Below are 16,389 nucleotides of genomic sequence, written 5' to 3' on the forward strand. Positions count from 1 at the left end.
ACCTTTTTTTTTTTTTTTTTTTTAGAAAAATAGGTTAGGAGTGAAGGGCACATGTCAATGGCAACTTTGTCTTTTTTCGATATAATTCAATCTTTGTGGACGAGATCAGGGTAAGACATGGATCAAGGGATTCGATTTAAAGGCCAAAGTCACAGAATAGTCAAATGTGAAGATCATATGACAAGGCTAACTTAAACAAATTCTTTTTTTTTTTTTTCCGATTTAGACAAGACTGTGTGGATGGGCCTGTGACAAAGCAAGGGTGAGGGAATATGACCTGAGAACACTCTGTCAGAGGTCACAGATATGAGGCAAGATTAAATGTTCGACTCTATGACTCTGTTTTCATTCGATCTGGACTAAAGCTGGTGAAAAGACTGAAGGTTTGCTGAGAATGATGTGATCCGATTTTGAGAACTACAGGGTCAAAGGTCCAAGTCACGGGGCAAGATTAACTCAAACAGTTTTAATCCAATTTGAACCAAACTTGGTGGACGGGTTGACGGGCAGCCAAAAGTGGTATAATTATATTTTGAGAAAGATCAAATGTTCGGCCTTAGATCATCTGCAATCACAAGTACTACACTGGATACTTTTTTTTTTTTAATTATGTGTGTGTGTGTGTGTGTGTGTGTGTGTGTGTGTGTGTGTGTGTGTGTGTGTGTGTGTGTGTGTGTGTGTGTGTTGCCATATGTGCGTACTATTAATGTTTGCTATTACGTCTGACTCCACCGCACACATTCCCATCTGTGCTTTAAACCATAATGTGAATCTGTGTGGAGTTACGTATTGCAGATTTATTATAGGTTAATATTATCATCAGCCACAATCTGACAAAACACTTCAGAATGTTAGCAAGTGAAGGTATTGCCATTACTACATGCACTGACTCTCGGTTTAACAATACACTGCGTCTTATAAGAAGTGGCAGGAACTACATGATCTACTTTATAGCGTCAAAAATGGTTGCTTAGATTACAAGCCCTAAATTATCTAACAACCTATAGTAGTAATAAAATGTGACTTCATATACACCTATCGATGGTAAGGAAAATGAGGTCTGCTGACATGATTCCCCATATTCTTATTTTCACTCACTAAAAGTAAAATAAACAAGATTGTATTTTTTCAGGATACGAAATTCATCTTGTCCTTCTGTCACCTAAAGTTAAGCTGATATGATTCTGGGTACAAACTGAGAGAGAGAGAGAGAGAGAGAGAGAGAGAGAGAGAGAGAGAGAGAGAGAGAGAGAGAGAGAGAGAGAGAGAGAGAGAGAGAGAGACTGGGAAAGAGTAAGTTGACATTTTTCACAACTCCCTCATCTGTCACATTCATGGAAACTCGATTATTTCTCTTGGTATTCGGCGTGGTGGTGGCGGCCGACCTGCAGGTGGCCAGAATCAATTGGGCTCCAGCGCACGACCACACCACGCCAGGGAAACACGGACCTTCCACACCCGGAATTTTTAAGGCAAACACATTTTCTCCCTCGATTCCACATCTGGGTTGTAGAAAATCCACGTCTGATGAGCCGCAGCCCCGCATTCAGCCATTTTGGATTTCCTCTCTTCCCGTCTGACCCCGCCATCAACACACTATTTCCAAAAATTTACCTCTTTGTGCTAAACCCTGAGAGCTTTAGGTGAAGTGAGCTGGGTCATGTACTGTATGCACGCTGTTGCTTAGCTTCACTTAATAGACATACGAAATTACTTCCATCTGACTTCAAACTGACACGGCAAGCATCTAGATTATGACACACAACCATCTATTTACAACTCCAGGTCCCTATCTCAGTTATAAGTGATAATAGACTGTGGGAAATAAACTCAACTCAAAAGATGTCGCAGTCCGCCTAGAAATCATCACATTTCAGAACATAATTACGAACAGTTTGGCTTTGCGCTCCTTAATGTACAGTCGTGGTAGGCTACTAAATGACGTCCCAGAGTACATGTGAAAATCAATGGACTTTGCGACATTACTTCCTAGGGCGACTGTACATTCGTTAACAGACCTGAACTTGGATAAAATGGAAATGACGCACACAGATTTTCAGAGGACAGTGATTACAGCAGTGTGTTCCGAAATAGGGGTCACTTTAATATACAGTATAAACACCTAGTAGGCCTACTTCCTCGCAGTGGTCAAGCCTATACGAAGGCCGCCCTATGAATCCGGACCACTGAGAGTTAGGGCTACTCAGACAAGGGAGAAATACGACCCAGGAGGACGGGAATAAGAGGCGGCCGTCATTCCAGCCCGGCCCGGCCTCCTCATAACTTACACAAAGCTCAAATGAGTGGCCCTCGCTCCGTATTTATCAAGGGTCTTACACAATTCACAAGCTGCGGGATAAATAAGGCTTCATGCCAGTTTGCTATTACAGAAACTGTCTTGTACTTCTGTTTTGCTTTTCTTAAATATTCACTCGTTTGTTAAGCGTATATTAACTGTAAGAGAGAAAATGAAAGTACTATATAGAGAATTAGTTTTATACTCATTTTAAACGATTTTAGATACTGTAAATATGGAGCCTACAATAGAGAACAGACAACCTCGCAGTTTTGGTTTAAAAACCACTGGACTCTCCATTATTAAATAAGACAGGTATCATAAAATTTTATTTTACTCAAGTAGAAACGTATTATTTTTACAAAATTTATGTATCTCAAGCAAAATTTACATATCTCACTATACTGCAAAATACAGAAAAACTGTATTCTCTAGAAGCAGAATCACCGAACTGGTCAGTGTTCTATACTGCGCGAGTCCAGGGCAAATGAGGCGGAGGGTGGGCAGTGTGGAATCGGGCCTGAGCTGGAATAAGCCGGGTTGCGTGCGAGGGGGCTGGTCATCGTAGTAATGAGGTGGTCTGGAATGGTTATGGAAACTGGAAGGCCCGGTCCCTGTGCGGCCTCCACGGCGCTAAGTGATCAATGGTGCTGGAACGCCTACACTCCAGCCTCACCCTGCCTCCTGTCCTCCCTCCTGGAAACTTTGATACTTTGCACCTCAGCTGGAAACTCCCCCAGAATAAAATCACAACACACAGGGACTTTAGGGAGGAAGTAAAAGGTCGACGGGAAAGTCGGACCGCTCTTTCACTCAGCTGGCTCTCCCGGCCGCTGGAAACTGGAATCTGGCCCAAGACTTGAGGAAATTCCAGAGTAGCGCCGGGCCAATCCGGGGCTGAGAGGGGCGGCAATATTCCTGGACTTATAATAACTCAAGATCCGGCATGTGATCACGGCACGAAATATTACACAACTTGGGTTTGCTGGACCTCCTTAGTCTTATCCCCCAAGACTGAGACGTAATTAACTGGGAGATGGACTTTGGGGTCGGGCTGTGGCCTTGCTGATGTGATGCTGCTGCTGGTGAGAGTGTGAGGGTGATGTGGTGCTGCTCTGAGATCGTGGTGATGTGTGGTGCTGGTGTGTGGCTGTGGTGTGAGATTAGAGTGTGTGTGGTGTAGTTATGAATCTGTGCTGGTGTGCGATGCTCGTGAGAGGATGTGCTGTTTGGTGTAGATGCTATTTTGTGGTGATGTGCTAGTACTGTGGGGATGTGAGTGTGGTATAAGATTGTGGTGCTTGTGATGTAACTGTGAGACTGCAGTGATGTGGTAGTGTGTGATGAAGGCAGGAGGATATAGTGTTTGTAGTTATAAGATAGTGGTGGTTTGCCTTTGAGACCATGTTAGATTGTGGTGTGCTGTGTAGATGCTGGGCTGTGGTGGTGTGTGATGATGGTGTGAGGATGTAATGTTTGATGATGTTATGCGATTGTGGTGATGTACTGGTCTGTGAGGATGATGTTAAACTGTTATGTGCCATGTTGGGTTGTGGAGATGTGAGGGTGTGTGATGATATGAGTTATGTGGCTGTGAGATTGTGATGTGTAGTGTACATGTTCGGCTACAGCGATGTGGGAAGGTATTGTGGTGATGTGCTGGGGGTAATGTTCTGCTGATATGATGGAGTGTTGTGGTGAAGTTAAGATATAATGGTGATGTACTGGTGTGTGATGATATGAGCGTGTGGCTTAGTAAAGGTGATGACAAAGAGTGTGGTATAACTCTGAGACTGGTGATGTGAGTGTGTGGTGAGGCTGTGGTGATATGTGTGTGTGGTGTGGTTGTGGTGATGAGTGTGGTGTGGTTGTGGTGATGAGTGTGGTGTGGTTGTGGTGATGAATGTGGTGTGGTTGTGGTGATGAGTGTGGTGTGGTTGTGGTGATGAGCGTTGTGTGGCTGTGGTGATGTGCGTGTGTGGTGTGTCTATGGTGATGTGTGTGTGTGGTGTGGGTGTGGTAATGTGCATGTGTGGTTTGGCTGTGGTGATGAGTGTGTATGGTGTCTGTGGTGATGTGAGGGTGTGGTGACGTTAGTCTTTGGTGTAGCTATTGATGATGAATGTGTGGTGACGATATAATGTGATGATAAGATGGTGGTGATGTGTTGGGACCAAGAGAGGGTGTAGTGATGATGTGTAGTGATGATTTGAAAACTATGACTATGTAAGGCCGTACTGTTACATTGTGGGTGTGAATAATGTGATGTTTTGGTGATGTGCTCAGATGATGCGAAAGAGGCTGGGATGTAATACAGTTGTGATAACGTGAATATATGTTAATAAGGATGTGTGGGTATGGCGACCTGTAAATACCATGATGATGTGATGTGATGTGAAGCGATGTAGATTTGGGTTACAGACGGCCTCGTGATGTTTTGTCATTTGATCAGAAGCTGAGTTGAAATGGATCGTGAAAAAGTCGGGATACAAAACAAAATAACATTGATGTCTCGATGTGAGTGAGGTATTGATAATGTGATGTGTTAATACTAATGTCGAGTTAGTGATATGGTGTGCAGATGTTGAAGATGTAATGGAGATGTGGTACCAGGCATGTGTTGGTAATATAATGGTGTGTAAAAGTAATGATATTGATGTATTAAAATGATGATGTCTTGGTGATGTGAAAGTGTATACAGTGATGATATGATTCTTACTGTAAATTATGTAAACTGTGATGAAACAGTGATGGAATGTGATGAGTGTGTTAGGCAAGATGATGATGATGATGATGATGCCTAGGAATATGGATCTGATGTGGTACTGTGCTAAGAATGCTGTTCGTATCTAGACGAGAGCGAAGGGAGTGTGTGTGTGTGTGTGTGTGTGTGTGTGTGTGTGTGTGTGTGTGTGTGTGTGTGTGTGTGTGTGTGTGTGTGTGTGTGTGTGTGTGTGTGTGTGTTTACAGAGCCAAGACATACAAATCCTGCTCACTTGTTATCCGATCAAGATTAAGCCTAGTTAACTACTGAATACACACACAATGATGTACCGTATCTATTCTCGTCAAGATTAGAGACATGGATGGGTGTGGTCTGATGCCGAGTGGATGCTGTGGCGCTGAGGAGATAACGATGTATACTTTAGCCACAAGTTGTTATCATTAGTGGATCATAGTGCCTTGCGATCTGGAGAAAGAGGAGGGCTTGAGGTGGAGAGAAATATGAGGAAACTTGGGAGTGAGTGAAGAAAATGCACTAAAACACGGGCTTCTTAGGACGACACACAAGAGCGGCAGACCTTTATCAAATTGAAGAGACAAAGAACGGACTTCTAGTGATAGGAAGTGATGTCAGGCAGTGGTGATAGTGTCGAGAAGGTGTGGTGTTGTGTATGCTGGGAGGTAAATTTCCAAACTGAATTGAGCTGAACACGTTTACTTTTCCACGAGAGTTGGGCAGGTTAGATTAGATTAACTTAGGTTGCTTTGGATAAAGTTATGGAAGGTCAGGTCTGGCTAGTTAGATTAGCTTACTCTATTATGGATGAGTTAGGTTGGTACAGTGTCAGCTGACGTAAACACAATCTCTGGAACAAACACTTCGCGAATGGTAGTGAAATGGCATACACCTAAGAAATATAAACCAGGGGTGTGTTAGGGTGTAATGAGGTGGATAAGGACAAGAATGTGATGTGTTATGGTGCAATAACTTACCACCATTAGCAACTCCACAGCGAAGGCCCAGCACTTTCCCTTATCACCACAACACCATTTCCCCATTATACGGTCACAATATACCATTAAAACCGTACACGATAGAATCTTTAAGCCCATTTTATTAGCATTCCTGTTACGAAGACCCGAAAGTAAATTACCCTGGGATGGTTTGCAGATGAGATTGTACGCCGTCTGTGATATTTAGACAGAGTTCACTGGGAGAGACATTGATCATCTCCCCACCCAATTAAGATTACGTGTTTATTGCACTCTGAGACCCCATAAAAGGAGGGGGTGATTAAGACTGTGTGTTTCCCAGGCCTGGATGTTAAGCACGCCTGCATATCGCCCCCTCACACACACACACACACACACACACACACACACACACACACACACACACACACACGCACAGAATAATTGCATTTTTACACCCGTGTGCAAGTAATGAGGAGGGTGTAATGCTTTGTTGGGTGCGACTGAACGTACGTGTGTGTGTGTGTGTGTGTGTGTGTGTGTGTTAACAGTATAATCCAAACAGTTCTGATCCGATTTCAACCAAACTTGGTGGATGGGATGAGAGGTAGCCAAGGGAAAAACATGCCGCTTTTGAGAACAACAGGTCAAAGGTCAAGGTTATATGGCAAGGAAAACTTTGTCCATTTTAAACCAAACTTAGTGGAATGGTTGAGGGTAAGCCAAGGACGAAAGGGCTTGATTTGGTGAAGAATCTAGCAGAGGGTCAAGTTCACAGGTAAGGTCAAAGTTCAACCTGTGTTTGTCCGTGTGAATAAGCTAAATAAAACAGGAAGAGTCTTATTTCTCCTTTTTCTTCTGTTAATTTAGCTTCCCACATTTTAAGCATCTGTGTTCTCTAAGTAACCAAATTTAAACAGGGACTCTGCTAAATATTGCTCGTACTATGATGCTTGTAGCTGATATGAAGAGAACTCACACACACACACAGACACACACACACACACACACACACGACACACACAGACACACACACACACACACACACACGACACACACACACGACACAGAAACCCACACACCCCAACCCAGCCATCCACCCTCTCCACTACCCCCTCCCTCCCCTTCCACCTCCTCCCGTGCCCCCAAACCTTATGATCCTCACTTTCCCCAAATCAAACAGAGTGAGGAAAATTAATCTCACTATCCGGGGCCATGACGGGGGCAGGAGTGAGCTCAGAGATCCCCTCACATCCGGACCACCATCAATTTCTATCATGGCTGAGATCAGTAAACCTTCGCCATATTACGCTTTCCTTTTCCTTTGGTGTTCCTCCTCCTCGTCCTCGTCCTCGTCCTCCGTCTCCTCTTCGTCCTCCTCCTCTTCCTTCTTCTCCTCCTCTCCAGTTTTGATTTTGACCCCTGATTGGTTGATGTGACTGAATTTCTTTATCTGTTTTTCCATTTCTTTCTTCTGTATGTCACTCTTCTTCTTCCTTTCGTATATTTTCTTTCTTTCTTTCTTGTGTGTATTTCTTTTTCTATATTTATTCTCTTCCTCCTCTTTCGTTTTTATTTTGATCGCAAATTTGTGGATACGATTCAATTTCTCTTCCCATTTTCTTCTCTGTATCCTTACGTGTTTTCCTGCTAATCTTCCTTGGGTATATTTCAGCTTTTCTTCCCTTCCTGTATTTCTTCTTTTCCTCCTCCTCCTGCTGCTCCTCCTCCTCCATCACTTCCTCCTCCACCTATCCTCTTCTTCCTCTCCAGTTCTGATTTTGGGGCCTGATTGTTCGATATGGCTCAATTTCTCTTTCCATTTTACCTCTCCATTTTCTGTTTTTCATCTTCTTCCTTTCCTATGTTTCTCCTCTTCCTCCTTGTTGCTTCTAATTATATTTGTTCCTCTTCATTTATTCTACCCATGTTTTTCGCCACCACACTCAAAAGACTGTTTTAATTCTACATATGTCTTCATTATTCTCTGGTTCTTCTCTTGCCACTTCTTCACTCCTTGTCTCTTCAATATTAACTTTTTTTTTACTTGTTCAGTCTTTATTCATTCTTCTTACCCGAAATCTTACCGCCTATTTTCTATTTTTCATGCTATTTCTACTCGTCTTAATGTCTTCCTTCAGTCTCCTTTTTTACCTTTCCGTTTTCAGAGACCGTTTCATTTCTTCACTTCTCTTCATTATTCTTCTTCCTTTCCTGCATAACTGTCTTTGTCTTCCTTCAGCTACTTTAGTGGTTAGTTTTCCCCCAGTTTTAAAACCTGTTTCGTTGTTTCATTTCTCTCCATCGTTATTATTCCTGTTTCACGTGTTCCTTCCACCCCTTCCCATTTCTCTGCGTTTCACACTTTATTATATTATTCTTCATTTTCCGTACCCGCTTTCTTTCTAGATTCTGACTGCTTCGCCTCTTCATTTATATCCATTACTCTTACTACCGGTATGCTTTTTTCTGACTTGGTCTTCATATTCTTTCCTCCTTTTCTCCAATCTCTGTTTCCTTTCTCAGTCTCATCACTCATTCGTTTTGCTGTCTCTGCCGTCTCATCAACCCTTTTTAATTCTCTATCCATTTCTCTTCGTCTTCGTTGACACTGCCTCACTTACATCTTCTACATTCTTTCTTTGTATTTTACCTTTAGCATCTTCCATTCTTTAGCTTTCTCTTCACCTAAACATTATCGTGTGATCTATATCTTGCTGCTTCGTTCGTTTTAATATCTATAAATATCTCTGCGCCCCATTTGGCTAATGATTCTCTCGTCTCGTAATTTTCCCTCACTTTCCCGTTGTTCGTCTTTTGGTGCATTTCCGCCTGTTTTTCCTACCTCCGCTCTCCTCTCTTTCCATTTCTTTCTCTTTTTACTGCCTAATTCACCCTTTCATTTTTCTTTTGCTTTTCTTCATCTGTTACGGCATCGTCTCTTTCTCCTCTCTGTGCATCCATCTGTTCCTCCCTTTTCTTCCTCTTTTCACTGCCTCTTTCACCTTTTATTTCTCTTTAATTTGGCTATTTTCAGTAGTTATAATCTTTCCCTTTTTACCGTCCTAAATTTGTCATGAATATCGTTACTTCCTTATCCCTACCATATTCCCTGCTCCTCTTTTTCCTTCTCTTTTTGGTGCCTACTCTTAACCTCTCTCCATTCCTCTTTATTTCAGCTTATTTACCCCTCCTTTTAGTCTCTTTTTCCAGCTACTACTGTACCTTCATTCACGTCACTGTATCTTTATAAAATTACCTGAAAAAATAAAGCAAAAATCCTGCCAGCGATTCTAATATTATTTCCTCTTGTGATTTTACTCTCAATATTCGTTACAACAGGGTTAACTTCACAGGCTCCCTAAACTTCCTATCACAACACACCATCGTCCCTCATGTATTTCCTCACCATTTTCCTCCTTACTCAGTAACAACACCCATCCCACAGCACACCACCCTCCCTCATACTCTCTCATTCTCTCTCTCTCCATCTCGTTCTTCGTCTGCTCATCAACCCAGTCTCTTAAGTATGATTAATGACACGAATGACCAGGAGTCCAGGGGGTAAGAGTGACTGGAATATAAGGCGAAAATATTAATGGGGAGTGCGGTCATTTGAGGTCTTGGCTTAATGAGGTCTTGGGTAAGCAGGGATTAAGACGGAGGGAGGGGAGAAAGAGGGGAGAGGAGGGTAATAAGAAACGGGAAGAGGAGGAGGGGAGACAAGTAAAGGAGGAGGTGAGGAAGGGGAGGACAAAGAGAGGGGAGGAGAGGAATGGGAAAGGACGATACAGAGAGGAGAGGAGAGAAGGAGAGATGGGGAAGAGAAATAAGGAGGGGAGAAAATGAGGAGGAGGAGAGGAGAGAAGAAATGGGGGAGGGCAGGAGGGAAGGAGAGGAGAAAGAAGAGATGGAAGAAGAGGGAGAGGAGGGGAGGAGAAGAAAAGAAAGGCAGCAGAAGAGAGGGAGAGATGGGGAGGAGGAGGAGGAGGAGGAGGAGGAGGAGGAGGAGGAGGAGGAGGAGGAGGAGGAGAGGAGAAGAAAAGAGAGGACGAGATTCCCTTAACTGCAAGCGACAGAGCAATTGTGGAATGATGGGATGGAGCCTTCATTCCACACCATCAAATATCAGTGCTCTGTTTACTCTCTCTCTCTCTCTCTCTCTCTCTCTCTCTCTCGTTACTGGGTCAGGTTATAAAGATTATTTCATTTCTGGAACTCTTAATTTCCAGAGAGAGAGAGAGAGAGAGAGAGAAATCCCCTCCCTCTACCTCCCCCCCCCCTTCTTCCATCTCTCCCTAAGACTTCAAACAATGTCTTTATCTTACTTCCACTCAGTTTGCTTCTTAACTCTCCCGCCCTCTCACCCCTCTCCCTCCCACCCCTTCTCTTTCTCCTCTCCCCCCCCCTCTCATTTCCTCCACCTTCTTACACCTCATTTCTCTCTCTCTCTCTCTCTCTCTCTCTCTCTCTCTCTCTCTCTCTCTCTCTCTTTTCCATTTTCATGTCTCTTTCTTTTCGCTGACCCCTTTAACCTTTTCTCATTTTCCTACCTCTTTCATATCTCCCCCCGCTCTCTCTCTCTCTCTCTCTCTCTCTCTCTCTCTCTCTCTCTCTCTCTCTCTCTTCATAGTCCTCATTCTCATTTCTCCTTTCCTGTGACATTTTCCTCCCAGTCATGCATTGAGCCTTTCTGTCTGACTCACTCCTTTCTCTCTTCTTTCCTTCACATTTTATCTTTAACTTTGCCTCCCTCTTCTTCATTCCTCTTTCCTTAATTTTCCTTTCCTCTCTTTCCCTCTTGCCTCCTTTGATGACTCCAAAACTCAAGGAATTTAGCCTCTTCTCTCCAATTACGTACTATGCATTTTTCTTTTAATTTAACAAATGAACTGACGATTTTGCGCAATTACAAAAATATCTCTAACTATGGATGGGTTAATGAAGGCCATATTAAACTCCTCGAGCTCAAAAAATCTAACTAAAAAATCGTCTGAAGGTGAGAATAATCCACAAAATACGTAACGAGCTAAGTGGAATTTAAAGGAGTAAAGAATAAATTATATATATAAAAAAAAGCTTTCTAGTATACCAATAAAGGTTAATTTACTTTCACCTGATGTAATTCGGTCACTCTCACCTTTTTAATAATGAAATGGGCTTGTGTGAAATTCAATTAGCCTTGGTAACGTGGAAGGAATGAGTCTCCTTGGTTACTAGTCAAATCGAACTGCCAGTAGTCTCCTTGGTTACTAGTCAAATCGAACTGCCAGTAGTCTCCTTGGTTACTAGTCAAATCGAACTGCCAGTAGTCTCCTTGGTTACTAGTCAAATCGAACTGCCAGTCAGCCAAATCATGGCCATTAAGCAAGCACGGCTCTTGAATTTGGCTCTCTATTAGCTTGGTTTTGTTTTCTTGGCGGGAATAATCTTGTCTGCTTCTGGCCTTTGGTTCCTTCTTTCTTGAAAAAAAAAAAAAAAAATGGATCTAGCAGGTTAAAGCAAAAGTCCTTTTCAGTAAACCACTCACCACATGGAACTCCAGGACTCACAGATTTCCCCTTTCCTTCTTTATATATTAACTCTTTCAGAATGAGTGTCCTTCCCTTTGAATAAAATCGTCTGGAGTCAGCAAGGGGATAATAAAGAGATGGTGTAGTGCTGAAGGGGTCAATGGCGGCTTTCTGACCTTTAGATGAGTAAAATAATAAGACGTTAGCTAAAGGAAAATAAAAGACGTCCTCAGGCTGAAGGGATTACATCTTTACATAATATCCCACGACCATGTACACAACTTCACCTTTTCCCGCTTCCCTCCTCTCTCTCTCTCTCCCTCTCTCTCTCTCTCTCTCTCCAGCTAATGAAGAAAATGAGTGAGGGGATTACCAAGTGGCCACGGACCTTTTCTCTCCGTACTCATTTTCTCCTCCCCCTCCCCCCCCTCTCTCTTTCTCTCTCTCACCCAGTTCCATTTTCATGCCTCTTTCTTCCCACCGACTCCCTTTAACTTTTTCTCATTTTCCTACCTCGTCCATATCCTCTATCTCTCTCTCTCTCTCTCTCTCTCTCTCTCTCCCTGTTTTAGAAGAAGAAGCCAGAGGAGGAAAACCAATTACGGGATAAAGAAAGCAATTATAAATAACAGAAAAGACTAATAAGATACGATAAGCAAAATAATTAACTAGGAAAGAGGTGGCATGGCGAGTTTATTCTAACCTGACGAAGATCCCTAACCTCCTTCGGCTCAGGTGATGGCCAGGTGTAGTCAGATCGAAGGGTGGTTTTGACTAGTAACCAAGGAGACTCATTGCTACCCCGTAACTAATGGTCATCGACTTTCATGCAGTCATAACTTAGTAAACAAGGTGTAGGGGTGACGCAGTTCCCTCTGATGAAAACAAAATGAGAGAGAGAGAGAGAGAGAGAGAGAAACCCACCATTAATAAAGAGAAGAAACAGAGATAGCAGACTAAAATATAAATGTAATGTAATAGTAATAGTAGTAGTAGTAGTAGTAGTAGTAGTAGTAGTAGAAATAAATAGTAAATATAAAGAACAGAATGAAACAGAGGACATAAGAAAGCCATTTATCCTCTCCGTCCCTCTCTGCGTAGGACCAGCTCTTGAAATAGTGGCAGTTAGAGAGAGGCAGGCCGGTAGTTACAGGCAGTTACGGAGGTCGCTAGGGTAGTTACGACACTCGCTACCTACACAGTCCAATGGCTATATCCGGTTTGGCTCTGTAGTACCTTTTCTACGGTGAATGTCAACCTTTCCACGACGAGGGCGGGTTCTCTTCAATTTTATTATTCATGCAATTCATTCATTTTAGGACCCCCTGATAGTGATGAGGTTAATGACTGATATATTTAACCGTACTGCATGAAAGTGCTTTTTCTTCGCTCAACAGAACTGCCAGGAACTAATAATGGAGAGCAAGAGACTAACGAGGAGAGTGTATGTGAGTGAGGCGGAGGGAGGGGAAGGCCAAGGATGAGCTGGAGGGATGGAGTGGAGAGTTATTATGAGAGAGGGGTGTGGGAACAGGGCAGTGAAATGGCAGGGTACCGGGTGACTTGGAGGCGATCTGTTTGTGGGCACCACTGACGCGATTGAGGCGTCTGGCAACAGATAGATAGATAAACTGATATAATAATAATAATAATAATAATCTCATCATACGAATATTTATTTTGACTCTGTGTGTGTGTGTGTGTGTGTGTGTGTGTGTGTGTGTGTGTGTGTGTGTGTGTGTGTGTGTATAATACAATATAATGTTCAATAAATAAGAATATTTTTGAAGATTATATGAAAAAATCCCCCCCCCTCTCCGTTGGAAAAATAATTTCTGGTGATAGCAAGAAGAAGATTACAAAAACGAAATTATCAGAGAGAGAGAGAGAGAGAGAGAGAGAGAGAGAGAGAGAGAAATAAGCTAGTGTATAATTAACTCCTTCACTACGATGCCACATTATACACCATTCATTTTATCATCATCGTCATTAATCTTATCAAAAAAAAAACCCTTCAATAATAAAAATAAAATCAATCTAGATGGTAATAATAAAGCGTAGGAGACGTGTTTTATTGGTGTTTTTTTTTTCTGTTTTAATAAATTTCTCAATATGTTAAACCTGTTTTTTTTTTTCTGCATTTTGGTGTTAAATATTAGTCGTCTGCTTATATCTATCTGTCTGTCTGTCTGTCTTTCTATCCATACACATTCATTTCCCTCTCTCTCTCTCTCTCTCTTGATCCGTACATCCATTTATCAATCTATATCTATCTACCTACCTATATCAGAATGTTTAACCATCTATCTATCCAACTATCTTGCTATATTCATCCATCCTTTCATCCACCCATCCATCAATATCTCTATCCATCTATGTATCTATCTATCTACTGTATTTCTCTATCTATCCATCATTCATCCATCTACCTACCTACCTACCTGTCTATCTGTCTGTCTATCCATCTATCTATCTATCTATTCTAGTTTCTGGTCTCTTTACCTTTCATAATGAGCCCACGCACCTCTACCTCTACCTGGAATTTTCTTTCAAACTCACATTCCCCCTTTTTTTTTATTTTCCACGGTCTCTCTCTCTCTCTCTCTCTCTCTCTCTCTCTCTCTCTCTCTCATCTATTCTTTCTTAAAAACTTCCATTCTATTTCTTTTCTCATTTCCTGCATTCCATTCTTCATCTTATTTTCCCCCCCTCCCTTCTTCATTTCCACAAACCTCATTCTTTCCCTCGCATCCAATATTCTCCCTCCCTCCCTCCCTTCCTCCTGGTTCTCTCTCTCCATCTCTCATCTCCCCTCTTTCCTCATTTCTGCTCTTCCCTTTCCCAGCTTCCCTCAGTCCCTCTTACCTTCTTGTACTCCCTTCACATTCCTCTTCTCCAATCTTGCCCCATTATTTCTCTTATTTCTCCTTCTTCCTCCTCCTCTCCCTCACTCATCCTTCTTTTTCCATTTATCTTCGTTCTTCCCTCATTCTCTCCAAACTTCTCTCCCACCTTACTTCTTTCCCACCTCAGATATCTCTCCCTCCTTCCGTCTTTCCCTCTATATGCCTCCCTCTCTCTCTCTCTCTCTCTCTCTTTCTCTCTCTCTCTCTCTCTCTCTCTCCATATCAAAACTTCCTCTCAGTTTCCGCTTTTCGCTCTTCCCTTCTCTTCTCATTACCTTTTTCCTCTCCTCTTTCCGCCTCCTTTTACCTCTTTATTTCCCTCTTCTCTCCCCTTTTTCCTCCTTTTTTTCCCTTTCCTCCCCTTCTTCCTTCCTCTTCCCCTTCCCTCCCCAGCTCCCTCCCTTGTGTACCTTCTCCCTCACCACTTCTTCCCTTCCTTTCCTTTTTCCTTCCGTCCTTCCCCATTTCCTACATTCCTCTTCTCTCTTTCCCTCTCCTTTCTTTCTTTCCATCGTCCCCATTTCCCCCCTTTCTTCCCTTCTTTACTTTCCATTTCTGTTCCTCTTGTTTTCTCTCCCTCTCCATTTTCCTAATCTTCCTCTTTCCCTCCCCAATTCTCTCCTCCTCCCCTCTTTCTTTCTTTTCTCTCATCTTCTCCTCCCCATTTCCCTCCCACCTGTCCTTCTTGTCTCCCCGTATCCTTCATCTCCTTCCCTTCTCCCTTCCCATTTCTCTCCTCCTTCCCGTCTCTCCCCTTCCATTTACCTCCCACGTCCCTCCTTCCTCCCCTTCTTTCAATTCTATTTCTCTCCCCCCTGTCTTCTCTCCCTCGCTGTTTCCATCCTTCCTTCCCTCGCTTCCTCCCATTTCCCTCCTTCGCCTCCTGCACTCTCTCTTCTCCACCTTACCTCCTCATTTCCTTCCTTCCTCCCCTCATTCGTTTTCCAAATCCTTCTTTCTTCTTGTCCCCTCTCCATCCCAATTCCTCCTCCTCCTCATTTCTCTACCTCTTCCCTCCTCCTCCTCCTCCTCCTCCTCTCTTTCCCTCCGTCCCCTCCTCTTTCTCTCCGTGCCTCCCAGTCTTACAGAGAAAGTGTTTGCTCAGCGGAGACCTTTTCTATACAGAGGGTCTTATTAAACTTGTGCAGCGAGCGGAATGAATAGAAAGCCTAGGGAACTCCTGGACAAATACATACACTGGACCCCACGTACACACACACACACACACACACACACACACACACACACACACACACACACACACACACACACACAACGTTAATGTCTGCACCTTTATATAACTCTCTCTCTCTCTCTCACACACACACACACACACACACACACACACACACACACACACACACACACACACACACACACACACACACACATACAGCAACAAATTTGCGACGAGTTTCCTGATGAATAGAGTTCTCTTGTGTCCCTCAGGTTATTTTCAGAGAGAGAGAGAGAGAGAGAGAGAGAGAGAGAGAGAGAGAGAGAGAGAGAGAGAGAGAGAGGAAAATGTATAAATATATGACTGAATAATGATCGCAGGGAGGGAGGGACGGAGTGAGGGAAGGAGTGACGAGGGAGGGAAAGAGGGAGGGAGGGAGGCAAGAAGCGATAAGTATTAAGAAATGGAGTGAGAAGGGAAGGAAGAGGTGATGGATACGAGAGGGAAGGAGGAAGGGAGCTTAAGTGTGTGAGAAAGGCGAGTGGAAGGGAGAAGAGGATGTGATGAGTGTGTGAGTGAGAAAGGGGGTGATGAGGAAAAGGGAAGTAAATAATGGGGTAAGAGCGAAGGAGGAAGTTTCATGTGTGTGACGGAGGGAAGGAAGGGAGAAGGGTGATGGGTGTGTATGGAAGGGAGGGTGAGGATGTTGAGGGAGGGAAGGGGGAAGGAAGGAAAGGAGGGTGATGATGATGGAAGAGGTTGGGAGGAAGGAAGGGAGCGATGAGTGTGTGGGGAAGAAAT

The sequence above is a fragment of the Coenobita brevimanus genome, chromosome 8 (genome assembly GCF_032717465.1).
Source record: "Coenobita brevimanus isolate Jiangsu-jjx chromosome 8, ASM3271746v2, whole genome shotgun sequence".
In the NCBI taxonomy this organism is placed as follows: domain Eukaryota; kingdom Metazoa; phylum Arthropoda; class Malacostraca; order Decapoda; family Coenobitidae; genus Coenobita; species Coenobita brevimanus.